General features: G+C 51.0%; 1 long non-coding RNA gene across 2 annotated transcripts; it reads left to right on the top strand.

The window, feature by feature from the left end:
• The first annotated feature begins 674 nt into the window (after nt 1–674).
• Nucleotides 675–2,336, top strand: LOC129146896 (uncharacterized). Of its 2 annotated transcripts, none has more exons than XR_008554253.1 (3): nt 675–793; nt 1,427–1,471; nt 2,250–2,336. It is a non-coding gene; the product is annotated as an uncharacterized LOC129146896 (long non-coding RNA). The 2 variants fall into 2 exon arrangements; XR_008554254.1 differs by having other exon boundaries at nt 1,427–1,495.
• The last annotated feature ends 14,497 nt before the right edge of the window (nt 2,337–16,833 follow it).

Below are 16,833 nucleotides of genomic sequence, written 5' to 3'. Positions count from 1 at the left end.
ACTTGCATACATCCAGGAGAAGTCTGGAATCAGTTTGATTTTTGTAGGTAACTAATTCTCTCCCAATGACTCAGGAGAAGAGGGATCAGGCAAAAGGGGCAAGAATTCATTCCTTGGAACACTGAGTGGACAGAGCGGGGCAGAGGCTGGTTGAGGGGAGCCTGGTCATCTATCTCCCCACCTTTTTGCCACTCTATATTCTAAGTAAACCTACCCTCCCATGGTCACTGTGAGCCGCGATGTTCACTTTTCGCACAGCTGCTGTTCTCAGCGCTCTCCATCCCCCTTGTCTCATGGCCAGGGACAATTCCCATTCCCACATGGTGGCCAGGGGGCACTGCACATCTGAGCATCAGCTACACAGGGCATGTGTATAGTATACACATGGATGGGCCTACACATGCCTCTAAATGTGTGTGTGATTGTGTGTTTGCAAGTGTATGGGGGTGTATGTAGTTGGGTAGAGATGAACACGTGCATGTTTGGGGTGTGTGTGCACAGATTATGCAGATTGCACAGTGGTTGTGTCTACATGCTTGCCTTTGTGTGTGTGTGTGTGTGTGTGTGTGTGTGTGTGTTTTGAGAACATGCTGCTCTTCTGTCCCTGGCCAGCAATGTGCTTCTTTCTTGGTGGAACACTCTCAGTACCCACTCCTCTGTGTTTCCTGCAGTCCTTGCACTGGATGTGGCAGATCCTCAGCAAAATTTCAAGGCTTGGGTTCAGTTGGAGAAGATCCTGGGTCTCCTGAGTCTGCGGCCAGTAGCCTTGAAAGAGCCAGAAAACTATCAACAGGTCAGTACCCATGGGTAGCAGGGAGGAACAAGGGTACCAGGAGACTTTGGGAGACTTTGTGCCTCAAAGTTGTTATCCCAATGCCTAATCTAAGTTCCTGCCAGCACGTATCACCTGTAGCTAATATTGTCCTTCTGTCCCAAAACCCTGCCACAGAACCCGGGGCCCTCAGTATGCAAAGGCCTTGCTTCCCCACCCTACCATTAACTGCCAGGTCCACCAAGCTCACTCACCCTACACAGATGGCACACACACACACACACACACACACACACACACACACACACACACTCCTACAGAGAAAAGGAAGGGGAAACTTGTGTCATCTACCCCAAGGAAGTTCAGGTTTCCAACAGCCAGGATTCTGAGCAAGCCTGAGGGGAGAAGACAAAGAGCAACCTGAGAAAATATCCTGTCTGCCTGAGTTACATACTTCAAACTTTATCTCAGCCCTACCTACCCTCAAAGTGAAATCTGAAACTTCAGAAACTTCTTTGAGGTCTGCTGCACCCTGAAGCTAGGAAAGGTTGCTAGAGGGTGACCTGGGTCCCTCCGCTGGCTCTCAGGACCCACAGGGGCCTGGGATTCCAGCATATGGTCTCCTGCTCCAACCCACACTAACCCTCCTGCCAGGTGGGGAGAGAAGCAGAAAGCGAGGAATCCTGGGAAAGCATCCCGGTAAGGCTGAGGGATCCTGGAAAGGTGTGCATCGTCCTGGGAAGGGAATGAGGTACCCCGGGAAGGGAACAAGGCACCCTGGGAAGCTTGTGAAGCATTTTGGGATGAGCATGTGATTTGTGTCAAGTCTAAGCCGAACTGTTTATCAGCTGCATGACCTTCAGCAAAGTTTTCTTTAGTTTTCTTATCTAGTTCAATGAGATCATTTAAAATCCAAATTGGTGAACTTTTGGGAGTGAAAGTGACCCAATGAATTATACCCAGGCAACAGGTATGAACAACTTCAGGCAAAAAGGAACAGCCAATCATCCTGTTTCATCTGCAGTAGTGATGATAACGATGATGGACATCCAAAGGGACGCGCTCCTGATAGATTTTCAGACCTTCCCATTTTGGCCTTGAGCCAGGGACTGAGGGTGAAAGGAGGGAGAAAGGGCCAGAAGAAGCCCCTGACCTCCCAGTCCCTCTGTCCCTGGGGTGTCCTGCCTTCTCAGCCACCCTGCTCACCCCTGCATGCCCCCACTCTATGGCAGCCCCGATGCTTTTAGCAGTTGCTCAGTTTTATCTCCAGGGGAGTGCTAGGTTCAAAGATCAGATAAATTTTCTGGCAGTGGTAGGGCTGGTGGCTGGCTGCCAAGAGAGGGGGTGCCCTGCAGGCATGGGGTCAGCTGGGTTATTTTGACTCCTCAGCATGGGGTGAGGGGCCTTGGGAAGGAGAAATCTGCCCTGTGGAGGGAGATTTAGTCTGTAATGAGCTGGACTTGGCTTTTCCTTTCAGCTTGGAACAGGAGAAGGAGAAGGAGGAACCAGGCAAGGAGCTGGAAAAGGAAGGGGGAGAAGGAACTGGGGAAAAATAAACGCAGAGAAGAACCTATTTTAAAAGTCACTCTTTTTGGTTCCAGCTCTCCCCCTCCACACCCCAAAGCTCAGGCATTGGGCCACAGGGTGTGGTGACAAGGTGTGTGTGGTCGGTGACAGGAAACTCTTTGGCGTCCAGGGTAGTTGAGGTGAGGCCAGGTGGGGAGGGGGTAGGCGGCTCCAGTCAGATGTCACCACAGCCAGTCCCCTGCTTCACCACCCTTGAGGGCCACTGGAACTTTGTCTTCAAACTTTTTGATATTGACACCCATTTTGTGTCCCAACCCAGAAGACATAATTTCCCCCCAAAACACTTGCCCTTATTGAGTCAGCGCATCCTCTATTTTCAGCTCTACCCTTTTAGTCTTTTGATACTGACGGCAATTCATGGCCCGGTTTTCACAACCCACTAATGGGTCTTAGCCTGCGGCGCCGAAGGTCACTGCTCCAGACTAGTATTTCTCCAACCTTAATGAGCCTGCTTATAAACCAGCTGGGAGCTTGCTAAATGCAGATTCTGGTGCTGGAAGTCTCGGTGGAACCTGAGGCTGCATTTCTAAGAAGCTTCTGGGTCACGCAGTGGTGCTGGCTCTCAGGCCTTAGACCAAAGGCCCTAGACCATGACTTCCAGAACCCTACCAATTTCAGCAAAGGGGTTTGGAATCATGGATGAAAGGTGAAAGGGGGAGATGAAGGGTTACCCCACTGAAGCTGTCCATCACTCAGTCTCCAGGCAAGGCTGCAACTGAAACGCAGCAAAGGCGTGATGGTAGAGGATGGGAGCGAGGGGCCCTCCAGGAACCAGGTCTGAACTGCTCTGAGTGGCAAGCTAATCAAGGGTACAGCTAAAGACAGAAGAGAGAGGAAGGGGGAGGAGGAAGAAGTGGGAGAGAGAGGAGGGTAAAAGAGAGGGAGGGAAAGAAAGAAGGAAGAGAGGCAAAGGAGGAGGGAAGGAAACTTAAAAGTTTATAAGTAAGTTTGAGAACCTCACCCAGTGCTCGAATGTCACAAACTAAGATCCCTCACTGGAGATCTCGTGTTAACCAGGAAAATGCCCCTGGCTACTGTTCCATTATCCAGATAGAGCAGGGATGCTGACCTTGCCCATAGGTACTCCCCTTAGGAAATGCTGTGCCGCAGTCAATGAGGGCAGTAGGTGTAAAATAGAGCTCCAGAAAGCACTGACAGCAAGATCAGCCACAATGAGTCCCAAGGTCAAATACGTGATGAGAACGGGGCCCTGACCCCATAGGACTGATGTTCTTATAAGAAGAATAAGAGGCACCAGAGCTCTCTGTTTCTATGCACATTCTTACATGGACAGAAGGTACGTGACCACAGGGAGAGAGGCCTCACCAGAAACCAACCCTCACAGCACCCTTGATCTTGGATGTCTGGCCTCCAGACCTTTGAGAAAATAAATTTCAGTTGTTTAAGCCCCCAGTCTGTACTATTCTGAATGGCAGTCGCAGATAATACACCTGATCTAAGCACACATATGGGGAAATGCAGGATTAGAATCGTCCTCAGGACTCCCTTGAAATCCTAGGAGGCTGAACACTTTCATGTAGGTAGCAGAGGGTCTATGACCTCCACTCTGGAGGTTAGGAAACTAAAGTCTGCAATCATGAGGTGAGTTTGCCAGCTGGACAAAGCTGGATAGGCAGAATTCAAACTCAGCTCTGGTTGAATCGGAAGATAAGGCCCTACTGCCCAGAGATGGGGTCTACTGTACGTGATATGAAACCCCTCTCCAATGAATCGGGACCTTACTTCTAAAGTTTAAGACTGTGTGCTAAGAAAACTTGGTATTGATCAAAGTTTTCCCAAAGAAGCTTGATTCTAGAAGGGGACGCAGAGTTAGAAGTCACCTGGGATGAAACGGATATGATGGCTTGATGACAGCGGCCTAAGAATGAGGCTGAGGGCCCTCTATTACAGGGCAACCCCAAAGGGAGATGGGATGGCCCAGGTGTGAGTCCTCACCTGCATGTTTGAAAAAACTCAGGACAAGACCCAAGGGCAAGCACATAGAGAAATGTTAATAAAAGGTTTATCAACAGGGAAATGAAAAGAGGGGGAGCAGAGAGAGAGAGGTCAATTGGTCAATATTTCCTAAGGTAACACTGCCAGAGCTGGGGCCCAGGTACACCATGAAGGCAGGCAAAACCAAGGGCCCACAGACCCACTGTGTCTTCTTTATACCGAGCATGGCTGCTTAACTCCACCCTTAGTTCCCAGCAATGCCTCCTTCAAGAAGTCGAGTCATGGCAGATTCATGGCATGATGGGAGTTGTAAACCTTGGTGCCTGGGATCTCTTTGACATGGAGGTGAGGGGTGGAGTCCATAAAACATTAGTGGGTGGGGCTCATTCAGGACATGCTGTTCCCCCAAAACTACTATCAACCCAGATGGGAGCAGAGAGCCACTGTAGGTTCTCAAGCAGCAGGGGTGTGACATGTCTGAGTCAGTCTGGGTGTATGGAGTGCCGGGGAGGGGCCTGGACCCTGGATGCCTGGTTCCAGACCAGAAACAGAGTGGCCCTGCAGGGCTGGGACACAGAAGGAGTAGTTAGGCTCTCTTTGTCATTCTCCCCCCATGATCTTGCCACCTGGGGTAGAGAAGTAGGGCCCTGGTGACTGGTCGGATTTTCCAGGCCTTGACATTTAAAGCTGGTCCTGGCAGCCAGCCCGTCCCAAGCCTTCTGCTAGGGAAACTGACAATGAAGGGTGGAGGGCAGATGGAAAAACTATTTAAGGTATTAAATACACACACACACACACACACACACACACGCGCGCGCAGCTGGATGACTGCTAGGCAGGAGGGCATTCTCTCTGCTCCCCTTTTTTGCTCCCTGCAGGTAAGTAAACCCCAACTCAATGCTCTCTCAAGCCCTTACATCCTCCCAGAACCAACTTATTCAGCCCAAAATTGTCATTATATGTGGAGAGGGTAAGAGCTCTCAGGCAGGGTCCAGAGGGACTGACTGGAGCCAAACATGGCACCCACTGACTCCCCAAAAGATGGTAATTTGGCCCCTTTGGAACAATAATTCCAGGACTTGAGGAGTCCCAAGGCTCTTTAAGCTGCTTTGGGGGACCCAGCAGTGAGGGAGCCTACACCTCAGCATCATTATCCTCCCCTGAACTCCCATCCAAATGCTTCATCCCTTTAATACTTTAGGGCCCTTGTCTATTTATTTATTTATCAAAAGAGATCCATATCTCAAAACATCATCATCCTCGGGGTTGGTGAGAGGCGAGGGGAGCAGCGGGGCTGAGCCCCAGCGGGTTCTTCCATATTGCCTTGTAGGCATCAGAAACATGGTGGGGAAACAGGGGGAGGCGTGGCGGTCTCTACTTCACATGTGAGGTAGTTCCGTGATCTGAGGATGGCTTTCCCCTGGCACTATGCAAACCAAAGGCTGGAAATCATGAATTTACTTGCCTGGCTGGTGCACAATCAAAATCTCCCATCTCCCCTGGGGTAAGACCAATTCCAGCACCTGTTGGTTGCTGAGGGGGAGGCTTAACTAGGGCCTCCATGGCCCCACTGCAGAGCACGGGGCTCCTGGTTTATTCTAGAGAAGCAGCAGGGGAGCACCAGGACTGAGAGCCCACAGCAGAGGGTAGAGTCCTCTTGCCACCAGCTACTTACAACCTGCGCGAACCTGAGCAAGCTGCTCGGCTATTCTGCTTCTCATTTGTTGAATGCAGATAAATAAATACCCACCCTACAGGGTTATTGCGAGATGCAGTGAGGTTATGTTTGCACCCTTACAGCAATGACTTGTAAGTATACATAAGTGAACATTAAATAAATTCACTCGTTTGATGATGTCCCTGGGGTTGGTGCAAGTCAGTGGAACAGGAAGGGGGACTCTGCTTAGGGTGGATCTGAGTTCAGGTCTGGACGTTTCCCAGGACCTTGGGTTTGACCCTCTTCTGCCACACACTGGGTGATGATTTGGAATGGCAAACCCTGCAGGAAAGCCCGCTAGGATCACTGCGCAGCTTCCTGTACCCCTTTTCTGGACTCTTACATACTCTCCTTGTCCACCGCACACATAAAGAGGGGAACACTCACTCTGAGCAGATTCTCTCAGGGGGTCTCTGGGGATAGGGCACAGCCAGGGGCACAGGGCCAGAGATGCTGGGACCCTGCTGTGGCCACAACTCACTTCCCAGCCTGCCTCTCAGGGCCTCCCAGAGATCCCCAGCCTCCCTGGACTGCAGGCTCTGCTTCTCCACTCCTGGTCCGGCTGTAAGAGGCCACAGGGAGGAGCTGGAGTTTGGGGCCCTGGCTGAAGGCCTCAATGTCTTCCAGGTGTCGGGTAGGCCCAGATGGATGGGCAGGTGTGGGGAGGGCCAGAGCAGCTGCAGAGTGTCTGGAAGGCATTTGGGCAACTAATGAGCGCGGGATCTAATTAAAACATTGGAAGAAGAATCTGGGCAAAAGCCACGTGGAGCAGGAAGTGTAGGCCAGGGGCCTGCCTGGGCCTTGGCTAGTGGGAGGAGTGCCTGCTAAGGAGCAGAGGCTAAGGGGAAAGTCACCTCTAGCGCTGACCCCACCCTTCCCTGTCCCACCTTTTCCTCCAGGACCTAAATCTCTTAGATTCTAAAGTGACCAGTGACAATGATATCCTACTGCTGCTCCCTGCAAAGAGATCAGTTTCGAATTGAGGGCAAGGACTAAGGAGGAGCTTGGGGTGAAGACCAGGCCTTAGTCCAGCTATGTTCTAGCTATTCGCAAGGACTGGTGATGAGGAAACAGGTTCTACTGAAGAGAAATCTGGAAAAGTTTCACCAACCAGATACTCCACTCAAACTCCAAAAAGTAAACACCCAAGTGGAGCCAAGCTGAGGACATCTGGCTCTACCATTGTTACCCACCGCTGCAATCACATCATCGCCATTGGCACCCCCACGGTCACAAACATCAGGGCCACCATCATCATCAAACCCAATGAATGCTGGCCATCAACCCACTGTGCCCACGGGAACACTCCCCTCGTGAACACCCACCTCATTCCTTCCCTCAGGTCCTATGCCCAGCCTCCCACTCCCAGACCGCAGCTTCCTTGCACCCAGTCCACACCATCATGCATGTTTTTCTCCTTACTTACCTTGCCAGTGCCCCCAGGGGCTCAAGTGAGGGGCAGCGTGCTGTGGATCCCCAATGTTTACACACTAGGACTTTCCCTGGGACATACTCTCCAGACAGACAAGGCTCTTGGCTCTGTTCTTCCAGAAGGCCCTGTACCCCAACTCTAGAATTCCCTTCAGTCTGGACCAAAGGACTTCTCATGGAGGAGATATTTCCAGATAATTGGCTCAGGATACCCCCATGGTCTAGGTAAGGGTCTGCCACATACCCATCCCCACCCTCCTATAACCCCACCACTCCCCCACCCCAGGCGACCCATTTCATCCTCCACCTCCTACCCCTCCCATCATCCCTTCCCATCTGCTCCCAATAACTCCAGCCAACTTCTCCCAGCATGCCTCTCACCCCCTGGTCCCTGCCGGGGGACTGAAGGGGCACAACACCCCCATTCTGGTCCTTGACTCGGGGTGTTAACTAGGAACAGGTTTTCACTCCAGCTGTGGGCTGGGCCCTGAGAGGGAGTTTCCCGCTCCTGCTTTCTCCTTTATTCTTCAAATAGCCCAATTTCCCCAGCAGATGCTGGGTCTGAAAGGAGACAGGCAGGTGGGGAAAGTGAAAGCTTCTTGTTGGAGTGAGCGGGAGGAGGGGAGGAGAGGGAGGCTGGAGGGAGACGGGACACTTCTGGCAGAGGTGTGAGGGGAAGTCAAGGAGGCAGCTGAGAGAGATCTCGGTGCAGAGGTGAGAGGGGAGGTCAAGCAGAGGTCAGGCTCACAGTCCCGGGGTGAGGAAGGGGGCAGTCCAGGGGACCTTGAGCTGAACTCGGGGTCCCCCCCACCCAAGCCTCCTCAGCCCTCATCCTTAACTCCTGCCATACCCCAGTCTCTCCTCCTACAAGCTCCAGGACAGGCATCTCCTCCTGAAGACTTCTGAGGGAGCCCACAAGCCCCACTAGGACTGATCCCTCCCCTGGCCCTAAAGCAGCACTGCAGGGTACTGGACACTCACTGGCCTGCTTCCCGGGGCAGCAGCGGCCTCATCTGTCTCTCCTTCACAAGCTTCTGTACTTAGCCCAATACTGAGTAAATAAATGAGGTAGAGAATGAAGTGACTGAGTGTGCAGACCACCAGCCTGGGGTAGAGCCCTGTGCCGGCCTTTCCACTCCTTGGCTGGGCTGCCTTAGGCCACCACTTCCTTGCTATCTCTGGCCTTGAGGACTCGGACTAGATATGTTGAGAGTGAGTGGTGAGGGTGTCTCCCCTACATGGTAGGATCTGAGGGGCTGTGTCCCAAAAGTACACAAAGCACTCACGGGAGATGCTCTGTGAGGGTGGAGGAGGCCAGCACAGCCAAGCCTGCAGATGACAACCTGCATGTACGTGGAGGGAGGGGGTTCATAACCCCACTTTCCAAGGAGAAACTCTGCAAGTGCCTGAATTACTGGAGTAGGATGTATCATCCCTTGAGTCCACCAGAAGTTCTCCTTGGTGTCTGACTACATTCCCCCCTGCTGCTGACCTGTCACAGTGCAAGTTCAAAGGACAAAGGTCAGCTAAGGACCAGAGGAGTATAGGAAGACTGCCTTGGCAATTCACCCCACTGCCTGCAACGACTCCTCCCGCACCCGGCCAGTGTGGGCAGGTCACCAGGATCCTGACAACTTCACATCTTCACTCTCCAAACATTCACTCGACGTGTGCATGTAATACCCAGCAGAGCCAGGTCTTGAACATGGCAGGGGGCCTTCCCTGGAGTATTTGGCTAAGGGGTGCGGTCTGCTGAGAGGGGAGACCCTGGTCCACCTTGGAAGGGTGGACCCTTCCAAGGCCACTTTCTACCTCACCTGGATGGACAAATCATTTTGCAAAGATAAAAATCTCCCTTCCCAGCCCTGACCCCGGTCCCCTAAGGCCCTCTCCCTACCATCTCTCCATCTTTCCTTCTCTCAGCCTCCTCCCTCCCACATTCTTTGTAGAAAGAACCACTTACCACCCCACTGGAAGGATCCTCTGCGTGAACATGACCCCCACAACCACCCTAAGCCTTGTGCCATGGGGCAAACAACCTTCATGGGTCCCACCAAGTGTGAGCTCCAACCCTTCCCTCCAGGAATCACAAGGGGAGACTTCATCAGGGAGAGGCTAGCTGGAGGCTGGCCAGTGATTGCCCCCGCGGCCAATGGTCACGAGGAGGTCTTTGTGGTGGGAACAGTGCGAGACTCTTCCCCAAGGCCTAGCTGTCTCTGGCCAAGCCAAAGGACAGTGCAAGATGAAAGCCAGCGACCCACACTGGGCCCTTAATGTGGGGAGGGGGGCAATCTCCAGGGCAGAGCACGGACCTCCCTCAGGGAGGACAGATTCCAGGGCTCCTCATCGCTGCTGTTTTCTCTGCCTGCGAGCACCTCAGCTCCTCAAGAAGGGAAGGGGATCTCAGTGCAGTCCAGATAGACCGCCCTGATGAGATTCCTCCTGGGAGTCATTTTAACTAGGAGTCTTGGCAGAACACTTGTATCCTCAAAGAAGAGGCACCCTGGTGGACAGAGGGGCACTCCTTTGCAAGTCCAAACCTTAGCTCACTCACCTCCTCCAGGAAGCCACCCCTCATAGGCACTCCCTCCCATGTCCATGGCCCTCCCTTGACCTCCAAGGGCAAGGGCAGAGTTACTGCCACCTGCTTGCTTCCCCCAGTTCCAGGAGGCAGGCGGCCTGCGCCCCCCTCACCAGTCAATGTTCTTGCCGCGGGACCTTAGTGAAGACCCCTCCACCCCACCGGCCCCCAGGAAGTTCAGTGGGCCCTAGGGCTCAAACAGGGAAACTGTATTCTGGGGCCTGCCACGTTCCTGGCCTCCACTGGACTCTCCACCCGCCCAGGCGGGCAGCGCCCTGTCCCTGGGCTGCGGGGCAGGGAGAACACCAGCGTTCGTGCTCTTCTGGGGCTGCCGCCCTCAGGAGCAAACCAACTCTGCTGTGTTCCCTGGAGTCTTACAAAGCCCTTCCAACCATCCCGAGAACACCCCCACCCCACAAGCCAGCCTGCACCCCACACACAGGACCAGCACAACTGCCTTCCTTTCCGCTGCCACCCTCTCCTGCCAACACCCCACCAAGTCCAAGCGCTCTCCCTCAGCAGCTGCATAGGAATCAGTGCCTGCTCAGGGGGTCCCACGCTCTGCTCTTGGCCACCCCTCCCCCTCATGCCCACCTGAATGCCCTTGAGTCTCAGCCAGGACCAACCGTGCTGTCCAGGGATCCCTCTGATCTTTGCCATCAGTTCTCCAAGGACTTGGGATGTCCCCACCATTTGACTGTGGGCTCATTAAAGGCAGGGGCTCCACCTCCCCCACTGAGTGTGCTCTCTAAGGGCAGGGGTCATGCCTGCTTCATGAGCCTAAGATCTCTCCAAGCTCACAGGCAGGTGAGCTGAGGTTTCCTAAGAATAAGGACTGTGTCTCTCACATTAGCCTGGTGTCTCAGAAGGCCAAAGACCTTTGCTGCTTGGGCTGTGTGTGTTTGAGGGGCTGCCATGCTTCTTCCTCCAACCTGTGGCCCCCTAAGGGAGAAAGAGTGCCTCCCCCATCAGACCTGTGGCTCCCCCATCAGACTAGTGGCTCCGAATGGAGCAGGTCCAACTACATAATTCACAGACCTAGGACAAAATAGAAATGCAGGGCCTCTTGTTCAAAGTGATTAAGACTTTCAAGGGAGTGAGAGCAGAGCATTGAACCTTCTCAGCCCAAGGTCCTGTTCACGGGTCACAAGCCTGTGGACGGGCCCTGTAAGGGAGGGCCATGCCTCCTTTTAAGACGATGAGTGGAGGACAAGGAGCCACCATGCCAGACAGGCACAGAGCCAAAGGGAATGGGAAGAGGCCTGGAGGTGAGCAGGGCAGGCCCCAGGCCTGGAGGAGGGACACATCGGGTCACCTCCCAGAACAATGGGGCATTCACAAGCAGCCAGGCTCCTCAGCGGGGCCCCAACGCCAGGCTCAGCCCTGCAATTCGTGCTCCACTCACTGAGCGAATACTGGCAGGGGCTCAAGTAGGAGAAAGTTGAGGCTGCGGAGGTGGCCGCCGTGGAAACATCTATTTTTACCCTGACAGGCAGAGAGGCAGGTCAGTGGTGGCTTTGAGTCCCAGAGCAACCACCACAGAGGCCAGTGAGGGCTTGGGCTAGGACAGCCGTGAGGGAGTGTGGGGCAAGGGGCAGCCCGGGGCAGCCCAGGGCCACCCAGGCAGCCCACGGAGCCCACGGGTCAGGCCTGCCTCTGATCAAGGAGCAAGAGGGCCTCCCTGGAAGTGGCCCAGGAGGGCACCACATGTGTCCCCAGTTGCTCTACTGACACTCACTCCATCCCTGGTGTGTGACAGAGTGCCTGGAATGGAGCAGGAGACGCTGCCCCACCTCCCCTCCCAGATAAGGACACCCATGTACCTCCCCCTGTGCGCCAGGGCCATCAGATTGGGGAGTATAGATAGAGGAAAAGAGGATCTCGGCTAACATACCCTGATGGAGGCCCTAGCCAGTTACCCTCAGTGGGGAGTGGAGGGTAGATTGGCCTTTAAGTACAGAACGGGGAGAGGTAGCTGCTGGAGCAAGTGAGTGAAGCACTGATGGGGAAATTTCGGACTCACACTAGCCTGGCACCCTGCTTAGGTGGCCTCTACCCAGGTCCTGGGCGAGGCTAACTGTTCTCCACCCTCTTCCTCCAGCAGCCGGCATATGAGACCTCCACCTGTCCTCCCCGAAAGGTGGATGGTGTGTGCTGAGGTATTTATGTTACATAAACCCAACCACACTTGTCAAGACAATTTGTGGCTCCCCCTGAGTAATGAAAACTCAAATGCCTTCATGCGCAGGGCCAGGCTGGGCTCCCGGCCACAAACCCTGGATCCACTTCTGACTCCTGGATTCCTCTGGGCCCCTGCCAGCATGGGGGAGGAGGAGGGACACCCCTGCCCCGCTCACCTCTGCCTGCCTGCTCAGCTGCCCTGAGGAAGGAAGGCAACCCGCCCTCAGGCAGCCTGCTGAGACAGCTGAGGGGGATAAGGCCCCTGCCCCAGAGCCCCCAGGAGCCCTGGAGATGCCATGCATAGCTCAGCGCAGGGCAGCTCCTTCTTCATTTTAGGACAGTCCTCCATCCTCAGGCCCTTTGGTGCTGCCACCCAAAGGCCACCAGCCCTACTCCTCAGCCACCCTTCCCAACCCATGAACCCCATGGCGAATACTTCTGTGGTATTCTAAGCACTTGACATTTATTAGTTTAATCCCACACCCAGTTCCCCCTCCTTCCTCCCGATCACTCCTCCCAGGCAAGAAGGCTGGGGGCAGAGGTGCCTGGGGCAGGAGCTGCCCTCGAGGCTGGAGCAGGGGTGAGAGGAGAAAGTTAAGGAGAATGGACACACAGACCAGACGTGGCTGCACAGTTGTGTCGAGGCAGCCCTGGGGAGGGGAGGCTTCTACAGCCTGGCCCTTCCAGGTGTACAGCCTTCTGAGCAGCTCTGAGGCTTCTGAGGAATGAGAGGCAGGTCTGGGCTCCCCCAGGGGCGTCACTCATTCTTTGTAGGTCTTCTGAGGTGCCCTGAGGCTGTCCCCTAACAAGTCCTGCCTATGCTGTGGGGCCTAGCAGATCCAGATCTAGCTTATAAACCACAGCGGTCTGAGTGTAGACAGCCTATGGGAGGAAAAAGGACCTAGCCCCAACCCCCAGCTGGGAGAGGAGGGGGGAAGGGGACTGCAGACAGATGGTTTTTACACTTTGAGTTAATGAGGGTCAGACAGGGGCACATACTGGCAGGAGGGGATAAATGAGAGGAAAGGAGGGGTATGCAGGAGGAGGAGGAGAGAGTGCTCTGAATGAGGGAGGTGAGTGGAACACTTATGCAGTCATTAAAACCTCTTACATAGTGTACCCTACCATTCCCGCTCTGTTCTCTGTCCCACGGGGTGGGGGGAGGCGAAAAACAGCCCCCCAAGGACAATAGGAGAGATCTCTGGCGCCACCTAGCGACCAGGAAAAAAAAAGTCACTAACACCCTATAAAACAGGACATTTCTTAAGTCTGCTTGAAAAGGGCAGAAGGTTTCTGGAGGACCCAGTGGCCAGCCGGGAAGTTATTCCACGCCAGGCCCCTTCCGACCAGCAGTCTGAGCCCACAGAGGGAGCAGGCACCCACGTCCGGGGCAGACCGGGTGCGCAGAAGAGTGTGCCTGAAACCGGAGGCGCAGGGACTGCATCCCGCTTCGCCATTTGAGAACAGGGACATTTCTTCAGTAAAAACTGCCTAAAACCAGCAGAAAGCTCCCCCAGAAGACAGAGATGGCTCCTGGAAGAGCCAGAGGGGAGCGGAGAAGTTCACCCAAGATGTCAGTCAGTCCGAGCAACACAGTGTCCCAACGCATACGACAAATTAGAAAACAGACAGTAGGGAGTAGAAGAACCACACGCAACCTAAAAACTCCTCAGGAAAGAAGCACACCACAAAAAGAAAACCACTCCCCAGATTGCAACGACAGCAACTTGGAAGAACTTCTGAGCCTTCCAGAAAGAGAATTTAAAATTGCCATGATTAAAAAAGTGATAGATCAGAAGAAGGAAATTGAGTCCCTAAAGAGGGAAGTAAGAGAAATGCAGGAGATCAAAGAATTAATGGAGGAACTAAAGAACTCTGGGAAAAGCAATGAAAGCAGAATAGATGAAATGGAAGAACGAATAAGTAATCTTGAAGACACAGAAATAAAAAGAACCAAAACAGAAAAGGAAAGAGAAGTACGAAGGAAAAAGAATGAAGAAAGACTTCGGGAACTATCTGACTCCATGAGGAAAGGAAATATAAGAGTTATAGGAATTCCAGAAGGAGAGGAGAGAGATGTAGGAACAGAGAAAATATTCATGGATATAATTGAAGAGAACTTCCCAAATGAGAAGAAGGAGCTGAAAATTGATATACAAGAAGCAAGAAGAACACCAAACTTCCACGACGAAAGGAAAAACACAGCAAGACACATAATAGTAAAGCTCCCAAGAATCCAGGACAAGGAAAAAATAATGAAGCTGACAAGAGGGAAGAAACAGATAACATTCAAAGGAAAACCAATCAGGCTGACATCAGACTTCTCTGAAGAAACACTACGGGCAAGGAGAGAGTGGAGGGACATAGTCAACAGACTCCAAGAAAATAGATGCCAACCAAGAATACTCTATCCCGCAAAGCTCTCTTTCCTCCATGAAGAAAGAATATGGACCTTCCCAGACAAAGAGAAACTCCGGAATTTCATTGCGACTAAACCCCCACTCCAAAAAATACTACAAGGAATCCTAAAGCCAGAACCTCAGAGGGACGAATAACAACGAAAGAAGACCAAAAAAAAAAAAAGTTATTAAAAGAATAAATAAATAAAATCAAAGGAAAGACAAACATAATGGCAAATACAGATGCTAACATATCAATATTAACTCTAAATGTAAATGGACTAAACTCTTCAATAAAAAGACACAGAGTTGCAGCCTGGATTAAGAAACAAAACCCAACCTTTTGCTGTCTCCAGGAAACACATTTAGCTACAAAAGATAAAAATAGGCTCAAAGTCAAAGGATGGAAAACAATCCTACAAGCAAATGGGCCAAAAAAGAAAGCAGGAACAGCTATACTTATATCAGATAAAACAGACTTCAAACTCAAAAAAATAAAAAGAGACCCCAATGGTCACTACATTATGATTAAGGGGACAATACTTCAAGAAGAAATAACACTCATTAACATATACTCACCAAACGAAAGAGCACCAAAATATATCAGACAACTGTTGTCCTCTCTGAAAACAGACATCAGAGAAAACACATATGTAGTGGGAGACTTCAACACACCACTATCAACAATGGATAGATCAACAAGACAAAAAATAAGTAAAGAAACTAAAGCTCTAAATAAGGACCTAGAGCATTTGGGCTTAACAGACATCTATAGAACACTAAACCCAAAAAAAACGGAGTACACATTTTTCTCAAGCGCACACGGATCATTCTCCAGGATCGATCACATACTGGGGCACAAGACAAACATCAACAGATACACCAAGATTGAAATCATACCAACCATCTTTTCTGACCACGAAGGCATCAAACTAGAAATAAATCATAAAAAGAAGGCAAGGAACTATCCTACCTCATGGAGATTAAAAGCCACACTACTGGAAGACCACTGGACTAACGAGGAGATCAAAGAAGAAATTAAAAAATTCTTTGAATTGAATGACAAGGAGGACACCAATATCCTAAATGTATGGGATGCAGCAAAAGCAGTAATAAGAGGAAAATATATAGCAATAGAAGCTCACATCAAAAAACAAGAAAGAACTCAAAGAAACAACCTAATCTCGAAGCTCAAAGATCTAGAAAAAGAACAACAAAAAAACCCCAGAACCAGTAGAAGAAAAGAAATAATAAAAACCAAAGCAGAAATAAATGAAATTGAAACTAAAAAAACAATCCAAAAGATCAATGAAACCAAGAGCTGGTTCTTTGAAAAAATAAATAAAATAGACAAACCCCTAGCCAGGCTCACAAAGGAAAAAAGGGAGAAAGCACAAATACACAGAATCATAAATGAAAGAGGAGAAATCACAACGGACACAGCAGAAATCAAAAGAATAATCAGTAACTACTATGAACAGTTATATGGAAACAAGTTCAACAATCTAGAGGAGATGGACAAATTCCTACAACTCTACAATCACCCAAAGCTAGATAAAGAAGAAATAGAACACCTAAACAGACCAATTACAAGCAGCGAAATTGAAATGGTAATTAAAAACCTCCCCAAAAACAAAAGCCCAGGACCTGATGGATTTACAAATGAATTCTACCAAACATTCAGAGACGAATTAGTGCCTATCCTTCACAAACTCTTCCAAAAAATTGAGAAGGAAGGGACAATACCAAACACGTTCTATGAAGCCAATATTACACTAATACCAAAACCGAATAAGGACAACACAAAAAAGGAAAACTATAGGCCAATCTCCCTAATGAACACTGATGCAAAAATCCTCAATAAAATTTTAGCTATCAGAATCCAACAATGTATCCATAAGATAATTCACCACGACCAAGTTGGATTCATTCCAGGGGCACAAGGATGGTTTAACATCCGAAAATCAATCAACGTTATCCAACACATCAACAAAAAGAAATATAAAAACCATATGATAATATCAATAGATGCTGAGAAAGCTTTCGACAAAGTGCAACACCCATTCATGATAAAAGCCCTTGAAATTCTTGGGATACAAGGAACATACCTCAACATCATAAAGGCCATCTATGACAAGCCAACAGCCAGTATCATTCTCAATGGTGAAAAGCTGAAAGCAATTCCATTAAGATCTGGAACAAGACAAGG

The sequence above is a fragment of the Talpa occidentalis genome, unplaced genomic scaffold (assembly GCF_014898055.3).
Source record: "Talpa occidentalis isolate TD23 unplaced genomic scaffold, MPIMG_talOcc4v2.1 talOcc4.5, whole genome shotgun sequence".
Lineage (NCBI taxonomy): Eukaryota > Metazoa > Chordata > Mammalia > Eulipotyphla > Talpidae > Talpa > Talpa occidentalis.
The sequence above is the reverse complement of the archived record's forward strand: the minus strand, read 5'-3'. Positions and strand labels throughout refer to the sequence as shown.